A 16,245-nucleotide genomic window follows, 5' to 3' on the forward strand; every position below is an offset into this window, starting at 1 on the left:
AAGGTTTCTAAACTCTTCTTTTTACAAGTTGAAGGATTGTCTTGTTCTTTCAAATTGATACCAAAACACTGGGAGATCTTATTTTCTATTTTCTTTTAAGGCTTTTTTTTTCATCATAGGTACATCAATGTCCTGGAAAATATTTGCAGTCTTTATAATCCTAATGACACTGTATTGTTGTTAGGGAGTTGTATCAGCATTGCTTTGCTGTAAATGATGGAATGATAATAGCAAGGTGTAGATTTCTAGCTCTCATGACTTGGCACTTGATATCATACTAATTTCTTTAGATGAAGTATTTATGGGTAATATTTAGATTATACCTTTCTGGAACATTTTTGAAAGTAAAATGTGCTTGTATCTCTAACTGCTTAGACACACTCTTGTTTTGCTATTTAAATCCACTTTCTGTTCCCTCAAGAACACTTTACTACCGAGTAATTGAACATTTTTACCCAGACACTAGCGGTAAGTGCAATAACTTTAAGATACTTGCCTGAGTTTCCTCAGCCTCTGCTGGCAGCCAGGTGTGGGAGAGCACATGCTCAGCAGGTTTCAGTAGTTAGAGCAGCAATCTGAACCTCTTCAACTTTGGCCACTACTAACAGCAGCTCTGAGAGCACTCTGTATTGGCCCAGGAGTGAAACTATCATTGAAGCATAGAATTACTAAGCTTAGAACAGACCTCCAAGACTGAGTTTAACTGTTAACCCAGAGCTCCTGTGATCACCACTAAACCATATCTCCAAGTTCCACTTCCACACATTTTTGAAGATTTCCAGGGATGGCAACACCACCACTTCCTTGGGTATTTTCTTCCAGCAGCTGACTACCCTTTCAGTGAAGAAATTTTTCCAAGTATCTAGTCTAAACCTTCCCTCATGCAACTTCCAGTGTTCAGCTTAGCCCTTCAGCAGGTGTGCACCAAGCTGCTGACACTACCAAATCTTTCAGGTAAATACCATTCCTCTAAGTGCTGGTTTAAGGGATGAGTGCTCAAAGTAACGGGGAAAAACATCTTTTGGGGACTACATGTACATTCTTTAGAGTCTGAGGTCTGATTTCTTTTTTTTCAGTAGGAGGAATACTTGGTGAGAAGAAGGTTTGAATCATGCAGACCACATGGACTTCAACACTGACATCCGGATCCTGTCACCTTTCTTCACGTTAAGCCATGTCTCACTTTGAAAATCACACCCTGACAAAAAAAAATATATTGTAAAATAAATTTCTAATCAAAGGGAGCAAGATTTAAGAAATTAATTGGGAATGATAAAAAAAAAATAAATAACATGCTCAAGTTTATGAGTGTACATGATAAGTCTTTGTGTCCTCAATCCTGTCTGGATTTGAGCTTATATCTGAGCATCATAGCACTGGAACTTGTTCCTGTTTTGTTTTATTTTGAACATATTTTGTGCAGTCTGTCTTTCATCAATGTGAACTGAATTTTCTCTTTAGCTCCTCTTTCAGTCACACTGCATTTTTACAGGATAATTTTTTTCTCTGTGGTCAGTTGCTACCCTATAGATTGCTGTAATTTTGTGCTATTTTTATTTGTGTAAATGATCACATTGTTCCAGAGTTTGTAGGTCTGAATTATTAAACTTGATGAAGAGAACCTAAAAAGATATTTAAAAGTAATAATAATGACAAAAAAACTGTGTAGTATTGACGTTATTTCTGGTTTTGTTTAAAAGTTAAAGGGACTTACATGGAAAAGGGAAGGAAGGGTATGTCATAACTTCTGTGTTAAGTAAAAGGTTTTGTTTGTATAAATCACATACTGCATTCATCATGCTCAAGACAAATGATAAACATTACATTTCAGCATTCTCATAAAAATTAAGAATCTGCACTAATTCTTTAGCGGACTGGTTCCATTTCTTTTACTGTCCTCCTTCCCTAGCTCACTTATGTGGTAGGACTCATGGCATTATTAGCTGCCATTGTTGCTTTCCCACCCTAGGATTACTGTCAAACTTGAGCAGCTTGCTCTGTAAATAGCTTGGCCTTTCATTCCTGAGGTCCATTGCTTTTATTCTTTTCCTGCTTTTTCTGTTTTCATTTCCTGATGATGTTGTCATCATCAGTGGAGTTATGATGAAGAAGTTTGGTACTATTTATAGATTCTGGGCTTGTAGCCAGCTATTTTCATGCCTTCAGTGCTATTTAAGTCTATTGTTCATTTTTGACTGCAGTACAGCTTCCTCTCATTTTGCACCTAGAGCTGTGAGTTTTCTGACTTTTCCAACAACAAAATTATGGGTTTAGCCTCTATTTTAAAAAGCCATAAAATGGAAAGAGTGGAAGATTTACTTCCTTTGTTTTTGTTGTGTACTACATGCTATCACTTAATATTAGTTATTAAAGTGGATCTAGTGCTTCCACTGAAGATAGGATATGGCGTTTTAAAAGTTCAATTCAAAAGGGGTTCATTTAGAAGATCATTCCTTTTTTATTTGATAAACTGCTATGCACATGTGCAATAACAATATACTGTTTAAAAACTCTTGACAAATAAGGATAAATATTCAGCAAGCTACATGGACAAGTGCTCCTGAGATTGCTGTATTGTTAGTACAAAGAGATACCTATTTTTTTGTGCACTACACTGAAATACATCCCATTAGATTAAGAGTATGGCTCCTGCTCTTGCTCCCACAGGATCTCAGAGTCCTCCTTTTGTGTCTTCTCACTATTTATCTGATTATGGCTCTCTAAAATAGAGAAAAATAGAACGTTACACAATATCTTCTCCTTAAATTAAGTCCTTCAGAATGCAATGAGGATATCTTGCAAGGCTATTGTTGATATAATAAAGCTTTTTTGTTACCTTGAACTGGTGCACCAACACTCTAAATCTAATAATTCAGAGACGAAAAAATTTTAATGTTATGTTTGTGACTTTAATGGATAATAAAAAAGAGAATTGTTATTTAAAGTGATGTACTGCCTTGAAGTTAGTCTGTTGTGAATGCATGGTATGTTCTGAGGCACAAAAGCTTGAGTAGAGACAAAATCATATCATATTGCTGGCAAGTCCTTCCCACAGCCTTCTGAAGCTTAGCCTTTGTTTATGCAGGTGTAATTTGTGTTTCTGACTTTGCAACTACACATGAAATATAATCTCAGGCCTTGCATCACAAACACCCTGATTTGCAAGTTTGATTAGGTAGCTTCAGAGGTAAATACTGTAATGTTTAAGACAAACTGAAGTTTTGCCAACCCCCAGTGACACTGCTGTTTATTTACCTAAAAAGAGTTAGATTATCTTTTTAGAATATGCCTTGATTGTCACAAACTTATTGTCATTCCAAAGTGCTAGTCAGAATTCCTTATTCCTTTAGGCGAGGATATTTAGTAAAAATTATGCAGGTTGTTGACTTGGTTAACATAATAACCTGTGTAAACTACTACAGTACATGTATTTTGGATTATTTACCTTATTTCTAAAGGATGGGAGAAGTTATTCCAATGGTTTTAAAAATAAATTATGTCATTCTGCAAAGGTTGTTCCTTCATTACATCCGAACTAAAGCACAGTCCACACTGTGAATCTTATTCCCTTCTCATTAGAAAGTATTCGGAGTGAAAACTACTCCTGGTGTAATGTCTCTTCAAAGTGAAGAAATAGTATGAAAATATTGCATCTCTGGGGAAGCTGATCTGAGATGGAGAGTAGACATTTGCAACGGATCATATGGAGAGAAGAAGCAGGGAAAAAAAATTTCTTTCAGGAGAATTCTCCAATTTTTGTGTTGGTAGCTGAAGAGGGATTAAGTTCTAGATGGCAAAAATGTTGTGGTTACTTTACTTGAGTTCTAGGTTTTACTCTAAAATAAATTTACTGTATGAGAGTTTTGAGTACAGGATTTAGAAACAGATTAGTGTTAAGTGAAATGTAGGTGTTTATAGAATGAAAGCAAGGAAATGCACATGATTATACTCCATCAACAAAGAAATACATCTGACTTTTGTAGAAACTAGGAGGTGTGGTCTCCAGAGAGCTGAGGTATTATTTATGTTTCTGATAAATCCACAGTGATCAGCTTGTGCAGGCACTAAAGAACAGGTTGTCTTTCACAAGGGAAACTTGATTTCCTGAATGCTATCCTGTTTCTCTAAAAGGCAGAAGGAATACAAGACACAGACATGTGAGAGATAAGTTTCAGAAACTGTCATAAACCATCTGGAGACTTCTTTTTTTAGCTAATAAAAATTATTCTGATCATTCAGAAAATAATTATTGCATACCTTTAGAAAACTGCAACCTTCTGAATACCTAAGTCTGGAAATTATAGATGAGGTGTCTGGGAGGCTATGCCCCCTTTTGATTCTCATTTATTAGTCTAATATGGTTTAATGTTTTACCCAGACTTCAACATGAAACAAAAGAATCACAGCTGTTGTCATTCAAAACCATTTGATGGAGTGCAAGACCGCACTTTAAAGTAACCAATAATCAGGTTTCATTTATGGGAAGTGGGTGACAGGTTCTAGGTCCTCTTCAGCTTGAGAAGACATAAACCATCATTTCTTACCTTCTTACAGTGACACCATAATAACACAACAACCTTGAATAGCACTGGTTTTCTGTCATTCATTTGAAGAAAAGTCACTTGTGAGTAAAATAAGAAAATGGATGTGGAACTCCTGGGCCCTGGAAGGGCAAGCTCCAGAGGAAGTGCCATTGCTCCAGTGGCTAATAGGACGCTGTTCTTTGGGAGACCTCATACTTCCCAGGACTGTTTATGTGTTTTCCATTAAACAGCTGTCAGAAACAATATATTGTTGTCACCTTCACATTTCCCTCCACCTGTGTTTAAAAAGAAAATAGCCAATCATCCAGTCCTGAAGGGAAAATGTGGCCACTGATGCCTAGTAGAAGGCTTTGTGTTAGGTATTGTTGTGAGTTGACTCTGGCTGGACACCAGGTGCCCACCAGCACCGCTGTATCATTCCCATTCCCAAATTGACAGGGGAGAGAACATATAAGGAAAGACCCATAGGTCAAGGCAAGGACAGGGAGAGATAACTTACTGGTTACAATCATGGGTAAATCATATCCAATTTGAAAACATTAGTTTAATTTATATCTGATAAATAAGATTAGGGAAATGAGGAATAAACCCAAATCTAACAAAGTCCTTCCCACTATCCCTCCCTTCTTCACGGGCTTAAATTTATTCCTGATTTTATACACCTTCCCCACAGTGACCAATGAAGATGGTGAAAGCAGGCTGTGCTTAGTTCATAATGTTGTCTCTGCTGCTCCTTGTTTCTAAAAAGAGGCTCCTCCAGCATGGTTTCCTTTTATCCATGGGGTACAGTCCTTCAGAAATAGATTGTTCCAGCATGGGTCTCCAATAGGGTTACAATTCCTGCCAACAAACCTGCATCAATAGGAGCTGTTCTCTCCATGGGGACAGATGGGGCTGAAGATGGATCTCTGATTCACTGTGGGTGTCCACTCCTGCCTCACAGTGGTCTTCAGTATGGGCTACAGGGGAGTCTCTGCTCTGGCACCTGGAGCACCTGCCACCCCTCCTTCTTCACTGCACCAGGGCTGTGCAGGCATGTTTATCTCAGACTCTTTTCTCTAGCTGCAGCTGCTGTTACACGAGTTTTTTCTCCCCTTCTTGAACATGTCATCCCAAGAGTGCTACCATTGATGCTGGTGGCTGATGGGATCAGTCTTGAGCTGTAGCAGGTCCATCGTGGTATGACAGGCATCAGGGAAAGCTGCCAGCAGCTTCACACAGAAGCCACCCCTTTAGCTCTCCTTGCTACTAAAACAGCCATGGAAACCCAATTTAGACATCTAGTCAGAAGGACTAAAACCATGAGTGAACTGGGGTTTCAGATTCAGTTCTCTCTAAAGTTTTTGAATATTTATCATGGGTCTGCTTTGGTTGTTTCAAATCTCAATCTTAATTCGGTGCATAATTCTCTCTGGTGACTGCAGAGAGATTTTCAGATGAGTAGAAGTGAGAGACAAGATATCCAGAAATTTACACTTTTATAAAGCCAGCAGTATTTACATAGAGGATATCTGCACAAATCAAGGGATGAAACCAGTATTGTTTCTATGAGTACACAGCTTATAGCTTAGTGTTTCAGTCAGCCAATATTTGATACAAATTATTTGAGTTGCATAAAATCAACCCAAATATTGCTCTTTATCTTAGATGACAGTCAAAGATGAAGAATAAGAAAAGGCAGGTGTGAAGTCTGAGGCTTACACTGACCAGTCTGAATTGACAGAGGTATTTACAATGGGAAGGACTACCTTTGAATAAATATTAAGAGCATGGATTTGAGTAGATTAGTGGATTCTTTTTCAGACTTGACCACAAACTCACTTTGATTTTCCTTAGGTCTCTTTGAGTTTGTGTGATGTGTAAAAGAAAATCTTAAAAGAGGCCCAGCCCTAAATAAATTTTATACCGAGATCTGCTTTTTTATCCCTTAACTCCTGTGGAGAAAAATGTCTATAAGACTCTGGTGTAATTTTATACTGTAGTTAGTTCCCACTGATTCTAGGAGGAGTTCATCAAAACCAGTGAAATTCTCAGCACAGGGAGTTTGTTTGAAATTTCCTTAAACAGATCTAGAATTGTACAATTTTGTCTCTGTGTGCACAAATATAAAAATAGGTATAAAATACTTCCCTCGTTAGTACAGGGCATCTTTGGAACCATAATTATTTATGTTGGAAAGGATGTTTGCAATGTTCAAATGGAAAGAGAAATCTGTTATTATTATGAATAATTAATTTTCAGTGACTGTGTGTGATTTCATGCCATGAGAGTTTCATTGAGTTTAATGGGATTCACATGGCCAAGTCCACTCACTATTGTAAGTCTGCAGTGTTTTGGGATTATAAAAAGAGATAAAAGAATCTCCATGTCTACTGCAGTAAATTACATGTCCTGTTCTGTATAAGTGGAGGAAAAAGTGAAATTCCCATTTAAAACAACCAGGTCATATTTGTCGGGAAAAATGTTGATATAATCTGCATTACTTTAGTAAAAACCTGGACCAATCAGAGGATTACAATAAAAATTTGATGGAAGAGGCTATTTTAATAAAGATGCTAACAAAATTATTTTTCTGGCAAGTTGTAGTAAAGAAATACCTGAAATTGGATTGGTTTGTAATGTCAATAGTATATTGAAATCTGGGCAGATTCTGAAGTACCATGGCCATATATTTTTTAAATGGCTCTTTATTTTGGAGAAAGCTGATAAGAGAGAGATTGCCTCTCATTCAAGAGGGGAGTATAAAATATGATGATCTCAAATGGGTAGGGAACATCAGTCAGAAGTTTTGATGCAATGCAAAACATTGTCTCTGTTGTGAGATGAAGTCTTGAGGAGCTACCAACCTGCTGTCAAACAAAGGTGTGTTCTCAATGTGCAGAAGTAGAACAGGACACAGGACACATTCCAAAATGTGGTGAGAGCTGGAAACAGCATTTCAGAATGCCTGTGACCTTCCTTATCCATATCCCAATTACATATTCATCACTTTGTTTCAGCCAATGTCATGTAATACTTTTTACTCAGCAAAAATCATCTCCTGGTAACTTGACTTCTTCAGAACTTATCTTACACCGAAACCCAGAAATACTGTCATAGTTTCTCAAGCTCCTCAGCCTCCATCAATGGCTTTATGTATCAGTGATTACTTCTTTACCAGTTTTCTGTAGCCCTCTCTTCATAAATGACCCTCAATTTTCCCTTTAAATTAATATGCCAGTGCTGTAAATGTTATGGAAATGGTACAAATAAACCTCTACTGCACTAAAAATCATTCTTTCAAAGAACACAGGCAGAACTATAGCAGCAATATTGCTTTAAACTGTTTCAGCTTGGTTGGCAACAGGCAGTTCTTTGCACTTTTGTCCTTGGTTCTGAAATCCCTGCTCTATTCCTGACATATTACTGAAAAAAGAAAATAGAAAAAAACATGTTAGTACTCCACATGCAAAATGTAGAGTGTTGGGGGCAAAAAATGAAAAAGCATCCATCATGTCCAGCTTCTCTACATCTTCAAAATGGAAGTAAGTTATTTCTTTTGCCCTCATTGTTCTGGGGTTTTGTCTTCTCAGAGTTGGAATGGCCCAGAATTACAAACAATACAGAATCATAGGTTCATAAATATCTGAGTTAGAAGAGATGCACAATGATCAAGTCCAACTCCTGGCCCTGTACAGGACAACTGATAAAATCATACCATGTGTCTGTAAGTGGAAATGCTTCTTGAAGTCCATCTGGCTTGGTGTCTTGAGCGTTTCCTTGGGGCACTTGTTACAGTGCCCAGCCTCCTTCTGGGTGAAAAACCTTTTTCTAATATCCAGCCTAAACCATTCTTGATACATCTTCATGACGTTACTTTAAGTCCTATTGCTGGTCACCAGAGAGACTACATCAGTGCCAGGCCCTCTGCTTCCTCTCACAAAGAAGTTGTAAATAACTTAGAGGTCTCATTTCTTTGGTCTCCTTTTCTCTAGGCTGAAAAGACTGAAAGACCTTAGCCTCTCCGTATACAGCTTCCCAACAAGGCCCTTCATCATCTTCCTAGCCCCTCTTTGGGCACTGTTTTATAGTTTAAAATCATTACATTGTGGCACCCAAAACTGCTCCCAGAACTCCTGGGTCAGAACCCCCAGGTACCTTTCCATGGCACTGCTTTCCATCATTTCATTCCCCAGTCTATCTGTACATCCAGGTTGCCCCATCCCAGAGGCAAAATCTAGAGCTATTAAACTTCATACCATTGGTGATCAGCCAGCCCTTTAATTTGAATGCATTGGGAATATGGTTCCACTTGAGACATATCCCATATGCCTAAACAGATCGATCTATGGGAACTCCATTGGCAGGGCAACTGTCATATAAATGACAGTAAAATTTCAGAGTAAAGATTCTGAACAAGATTTGGCTCAATTTGGCTTAAAACTAAAGAGTGAAAGAAACTGAACCTACTTTTTTCAATGTGTGGTTGAGGAGGCTGAAAGCAAAATGCTCAGTGTGAACATGCCTGTTGTGACCTGAGACAAGGAACGACATGTGGTAGAGGCATTCCTACTGTCCTTTCAGCCCTGTTGAATGCTGGCTGTGAGAAAAATGAAGATCAAGTTGGGATAAAAATTGCATCTTTCTATTCATGTTTGCCTAAAGTGACTACACCCTTAATGGCCTGAAGTAGAGTAAATGTAAATTATCTTCATAACAGAGGTTAGCTTAATGAACCTTTCTGAAATATTGCATATTTTTGCATAAAACTGACACACTGTGTGTCATCAGAAACAGAACTGGAGACAGCAAAGCAAATTTATACCATGAATAAATACTCTAAAATTGATACCTCTTGCACATGTGGATTAAACATTTGATATTGCCAGATACACCTGCTGGAAAAATCAAGCCTTCTTGCTGAGTGTTATAACAACAAGGAGGTTGACTAGGCAGACCAGAACACTTTTTATGTTCTTAAATATCTATATGTTTGTAGCATATATCAAAGCAAAATAAATTTCTAGGCAAAATATTTATTCAATAGATACTTATTAGATCGATTTCAGTGCTGACAGAATAATGCATCAAAGAACATTGTTGAGAGTAGAAGTCTTTTTTTCTATATATTTTCAAACATTTATCTATTACATAATTAATTTCTTTCACTACACCTGTTTATTGAAATATCCATAAGTGGATACTGTTTAACCACAAATTAAGAACTTTTTAATCAAAATTATTATTTGTATTCCTTCTATGCAATATTATTCAAATGGTTTGTAATTTACAGGAATTGGGAATATTCTATAGATAGATCTTTGGGAAAGTTGGCAGAAAACCTAACTTTATTTATTCAAATAAAGTAAAAAAGTAGCAATTTTTTTTTTAACAAATTATTTCTAATGTATTTCAAATATATCTTACCCTTTCTTCTTTGCTTCATATAATTATGTTAACTATCCTTTCTTCCTTTTTTATTTAATAAAAAGCTTAAGGTATCTTTTAAATTAGCTGTACTAGTGGCTTTGATTTGAAAATTTGGAAATAAGTTTCTTAAATTTCATGCTATGTCCATGTCCTTATTTCCTCATTCTTGCCTATATTTTAGCTTCACACAAGGTTGTTTTGTAATGAAAACAGAGTGCCACGATACCAAGATGATAATCTTTTCTTCCCTCTCCAGTTTTGATATTATTGTCGATATTGACTATCCTGAAAAAATGCAACACAAATTACAATCTGAATTCCACCCTTTGGAGTACATAAAGCAAATAAAATGCTTGTTTCACAAGAGTTTTGTATCATATAAATTAAAAAGTAATTCAAATACATGAACTCATAAGTGTTTGAATTTTATGACCTCTGAGTCATCCCAAATACAATATGATTGCCTTAGGGTGCATTGAGCTGTTGCAAAATACAGGTTTCTTTCACAAAAAGAAAAGAATCATATAAATGTGTAAGAATTAATTTCGATTTAATTTAAAATGTAACCTTGTCAATTACAATATATATACGTTTGTAATTTCTGCTTTTGACTTGTACTAAACTGCACTATGATTATCACACAGATAAAATATTCAGTGTTATGCTATGACTACTGCAAGCATTGATTAAACTCTCCAGTGTTCATGAAGGCTGACAGAGATTCAAAGGAGGAAATGTAAAACTTGAAGGTACAGCAGTAGTGACATTTCACTCTATAAAGCTGCCAATATTTTAATCCTGCACGTAAATCATTTTCATCAGTCCAATTCCATATCTTAATTTGTGTAGCAAACAAAGTATTGGATTGCATTATGTTTAATAATTAAGAATGTGATATCAATTTCCATATATTTTAAGTTCCTGGACAAGAAATAGAGTTAACATTTTTGGTTTCAATTTGTTTGCTTTACAAAATAAGAATGATTAAGGATTAGGTCTAATTTTCATGCTGTGATCAACCAAACTTTCATTATTTGTTTTTATAGAACCTTTAGTTTCTTTGCCTAAGTGATGTCTTCGTCAATGTTCATGTTGTATTCATTTAGAGTGATGATTGATATGGTAATAGATACAGTGTGATTGAAAGCAACCTTTGTCAATAGGAAGGCCAAATACTCAAACAGTGTATTGGTTTGAGTTTGCTCATTATTGGAGACCTTTCATAGTCATATTGACTTGCTGTCCAAATGTTGTTACTTACCTGATGCTTTCATTGTTTAAATGGTATAGACATTGGTATTGAACATGACTTTTCCCAATATTTGTCCTAAAATACACACATGGCTCAATTATCCACTGAAAATTCTTAAGGACTATTTTCAAAGTATTAAAATGGTATTTGGGAACATAAACTAAATGTTTGTGACAGAGAAAAATAGTGTTATATACTGGTGATGTCAATGCAATGTGTTCTGCAGTGTGAATTTTTATTTATTGATATTAGAAAATTACTGGAATTTTGCTTTCTCTGAAATGCTTTTTCATCACAGCAGCAGAAGTCGAGGGAACCACACTTACTGTAAAAAGAGCATTCCAGAATCACAGAAAATATAATTATTCCCTTATGTGTAGATTTTGCCATTCAAGGGTGTTTCTATTCTTAACAAAACTCTTCTGGACTTACTCTGGTCCTAATCATGTGTTAGACATTCCTACAGAAGATGTGACCTTGCTTTTGATACTAACACATTTCAGGAATGTGATTAAAAATGCACTCCCCTTCCTTCTTCAGAGTCAATGTACTTTAAAACTTGACAAGAGACCAGGCTCCACTAAATTCTTGTGCAAAAAAATGTAGAGGTACTATATAAACAAAAAGAAAAAATTCTATGCAAATACAGCAAGTCTTCATGGGACTTCAGATTTGGCTGATGCTTTATGATTTTCAGTGCAACCCAAATAGCAGCATGGAATGAAGAGTCCTCCAGGAGGACACGGAACAGAGGAAAATCTTGATTTTGACATGAATGGTTTTAGATGACATGGACAGTTCTCTGCCCTAACAGACAGTGTTAATTACAGTGAAACAATGTTATGACTCTATCCTCCTTGACTTGTCCATATTTTTCACAGGATATCTTCCATATATTCCTAATACTTAATATTTGTTTTAAGTAAATCTTTCTCATGGCTTAGAGGACTTCAATTGCCTTCTTTCCCCCTCTAATTTGCTGCCAGAAGAGGGTAGTTCTTTTACAGATTTTTCCCCTCCATTTTGAAGACCCACTCAAAACATAAGATGACAAATTAATTAGCTTTTCATATATGAGAGAGAAAAATGGGGACATGAAAATTTTTCTCTTTCATCTCATGTTTTTATTTCCCCTAAATAAAGACACTTGACTGGATAGTTCATTAATAATTTCAAATTTATGAACTACCACAAGTGGTTTTTCAATCAAGCTCTCCTTACATATTGTTCAATTACATATTTAGAAAACATTTACCATTTTCTAAAGTCTCTTGCTATAGCTCCTTCAGAAAAATGCAATGAAAGACTAGTTTGAAAGATTTGAAGATAAAATTGTTCTTAAAGATTAAGGGTTAAATAGATTTCCTTCCAAGGCCTGAGTAACCCATCTTAGTCATTGAAGTCCCTTATTTGTTTATTGTGACTCGATGAGCCCTTTATATTTTGTCCTTATAAATCACCTGTTGCTGAAAGTAACACCAAGCTATGGTTTTCTTTTTCTTAACAGTGACAGCTGTCTTCCTTGCTCAATTTCCTTGCTTTGTGTCCCTGTCTGTGCATAGTTCCTGAACTTGTGACACTAACCACCATCATTCTGCAGCTATAGGAGGAGACTGCTAATAATATGCAGGCAACAATTCTTTTCTCTATTAGGATGTTAGAATGGACACTGAAGAATATTATAGAAAGGGGTCTTTCTCTTGTCTAAGCATCATAATTCTCTCCCTATATTCCTGAAAATACATGCAGGTCTAGTGAATGCCCAGGGTAAAATTTCATTCATTCATTCATTCATTTCTGAACTGAACAACCTCTTCAAATTGTATGTAGACTCTAGAAGGAAATATATATATATTCTTGTAAGGCTGGATGCAAAGATAAATAGTTTATTTCAAAGTTCAGAGATGAGTTCAGCAATGTCACTCCTAATTTTTTTTATTTATAAAGGAAAATGTATATTATTATATATATTATATATAAATATATAGTGCATATATATTTATTATATATAATAATATATTAAATTATATATTATATATATTATATATAATGTACATATATATTATAATGTAAAATGCTATGTTTATTTCTTTGGATTTTTACTTCACTTTTCCTAATGTTCCCTTAATTAAAAATAAATGAAAAAATTCAGACCTGTGGATATTTATTAAGAAATCTCAGGACAGAAGCCCTCCAGGTTCTTACATAATTTAATTTATAGGAATTGAACTCAGTGCTGTACTGAGCATATATAAATAAATAAATCTATTTATTTATTAAATAAATCCATACTCCCTCCCTGTAAAGTATAAGTTTAGGTATCTGAAGAGTATTTTTCCTGCCTTCCTTATAATACTAATGAGGAATCTTTTCTGTTTTAATAGGAAAACAAAGTAACCAAATCATTATTATCACTGTATTCCCATCTGCAGCTCTCTTACCTTGACAGATTATATTGTACAAAAGAGGAAGTTTTGCATTGTCCACATTCTAATGTCAGTATTGCAAACTCTAACTTTACAACGTGTGCAATTGGAAAAAAATGTTGTAACCAATGTTGTCACTCCTTGGCTTTATACATGCTGAATAAAATTCCCCCTGAGCAACCCACTAAGGCTTGCTCAAATTGCAATGTTTTGCCTCTCAATATTTACAAAATCTTCCATTAAATAGCACCTGAACACCAAAGGATGTCCCACTTGAAGTAAATGGGAAAAGCATGCCATCAATGCTTTTGGTCTCTGAGCAGAAGGTACAAAGAGGAAAAAATTTGAAATGCTGAAATATAAAGTAGGAAGGTAATATGAATAGCAGATGTTGTGAAAGACAATTCAGCAATGTAGAAAGGAGCCTGGAGTGTGCAATTAGAAACAAAGTAGATGAAAATGTACCTGATGACAGGCAGCCAATAGAGTGTAAATCTTCATTTTTCTTTCCAGAGTGATAACAATGTTCCTTTCCTCTGCCCTTTGGGAACTTCTACATAATATTGGTGGGCAGATATGATTCCAGGCTTCTCCTCCTCAGAGCTGTCAGGAACAAAGCTCTCTAAACTGGAAACTATTCCAATTATTGGGATTTTTTTTCCAGAAGCTCAAAAAGGAATAGGAAAACAGGAAAATCCAGGTCATAACATTTTTATTCTCTAGTAACATAAGCCAGAAATTGCTACTTTTTACTTGATAATAGTTACTTTGTATTTTATAAGTTAGTCTGGAATACAGAATGCTTTGAAGTACCTAATATTCATGACTAAGCACTTTTGCTATTGAGGGAGGGAAAAAAGCCAACTCCAGCAGGATTCCTATTGGTGAGAGGGCTTCTGGAAGAAATGGTGTTCTTTTGGATAGATTGCACTGTTGGGGAAGTTGATGGGAATCTATTAGGATTAACCAAAAGAAAAAAATAATGCACAACTCTTTTATAACTTTAGAGCTTACAGTAACAACAACAAAATAAAAGTTGTTCAATAAGAGTGAATAAAATGCTCACCCAGGTAAAATACGGTCAGTTGTGAACCAAGGGCAAAACGTCGCTCCAGCTGTGAAACAGATCACAGCTGGAATTAAAGCACTGTGTGCAAGGTTTGAATAATCTCTTTGGATTGTGGAGGAGTTTGTTTTTTCAGGGAAGAGTAAAGATTCTGAGCAAGAAATTTCCCTTTGGTGGTGAAGCCCTGAATTATTATGTGCTAATCTCCTTTTCAAGAGATATGAAGCGTTGCAAGGACTTCTGAGGAAAGCTGGAGAGAGCTTCTTGAAGGTTCTGTTTTAAGAACTGAACAATCAAATGGTGAAATATTTCTCTGTTTAGTTGTGAGCTTCTTCCAGGGGCCAGTGGGTGAACAATAATGTGGCTAAGAGAGAATCTGGTAGATCTGATCTGACCTGCAGAAAACGGAGATGTTGCATTTGTGTTCTTCCTGAGTTCATGAGCAGCACTGGGCACAATGAGTACTTACACACAGTAATAATAATATTTGCTATTGGTATGTACAAAGATTTTTAGAAGAATAAGATAGCTGTTCATTAGCAAGCATTTTGGGTAAGTAAAGACAGCTATGGAAGAACGCAAATGATGTGAGAAAAAACAGGAGGATGCTTTTGAACCATCTGATCTATGCTAAAAAACACAAAAATAAGTGTAGTGGCAAACAGAGGATTTATTGCATTAGGTAAGCAAGTCTGAAAGGGAGGAGTCTTTTCAGAAATATTCTATATTTTTCATTGTCAATAACAAGTAGCAAAGAAAACTTGATTAAAATTTGGAATATGAAAAGACCAAAGAGAAAAATGTGTGGTAGAATCTAATAATGAGGAAAACTGAAATCTGGTAAGAAACTGAAAAAAAATGGGTTTGGAGATTTGGAATTCAAAGGCTGCAAAATGTGAAAAGCTAAGGATAGAACAAAAATACCATCTCAAGAATTGAAGGAATTGAGAATCCATAAAATCAAACATAGCTAAATCAATAGAAAGTTTGAAGGAAAATTAAAGATTGTTAAAGATGTAGGAATTAGGAGCAAAAGTCCTATATGTTATCTGTTAAGAGATATAGGACTAAAAAGAGTACAGACAGAGGACTGGAACTTTTCCTAGGTTCCCTTTGGTAGGCAGAGAGAGGTGGTGAATGCTGGGGTAGTCTAAGGTGCAGAGGACCAGACAGAAAGATATCGAAGAGGGACAAATAAGTGAAGGATATAGCTGAAATTAGGGACCATAGTGACAACAGGGGAGAGGGAGATTAGAGAGGGAAAGACAAATCTGTGAGCATCACAACCAGAGAGGATGATAGCTTGGAGATCATAAATACAAATGAGTGAAAAGCTGTGGAAGAGTGAGGGGTAGTGAAGGAGAACAAGAGGGGATCTGATAGAAAAAGCACTAGAATTTAAAGATAAATAAAAGGAATTGGTTTTTTGGTTTCTTTTTTTGGGGGGGAGGGGAGTTTTTTTTTTGGGAGGAGGGTGTTTGTGTTTTTGTTTTTGGTGGTGGTGTTTTTTGTTGTTTTTTTGGTTTTTTTACTTTCCCATTGAAACAA

The sequence above is a fragment of the Parus major genome, chromosome 2 (genome assembly GCF_001522545.3).
Source record: "Parus major isolate Abel chromosome 2, Parus_major1.1, whole genome shotgun sequence".
Taxonomy (NCBI): domain Eukaryota; kingdom Metazoa; phylum Chordata; class Aves; order Passeriformes; family Paridae; genus Parus; species Parus major.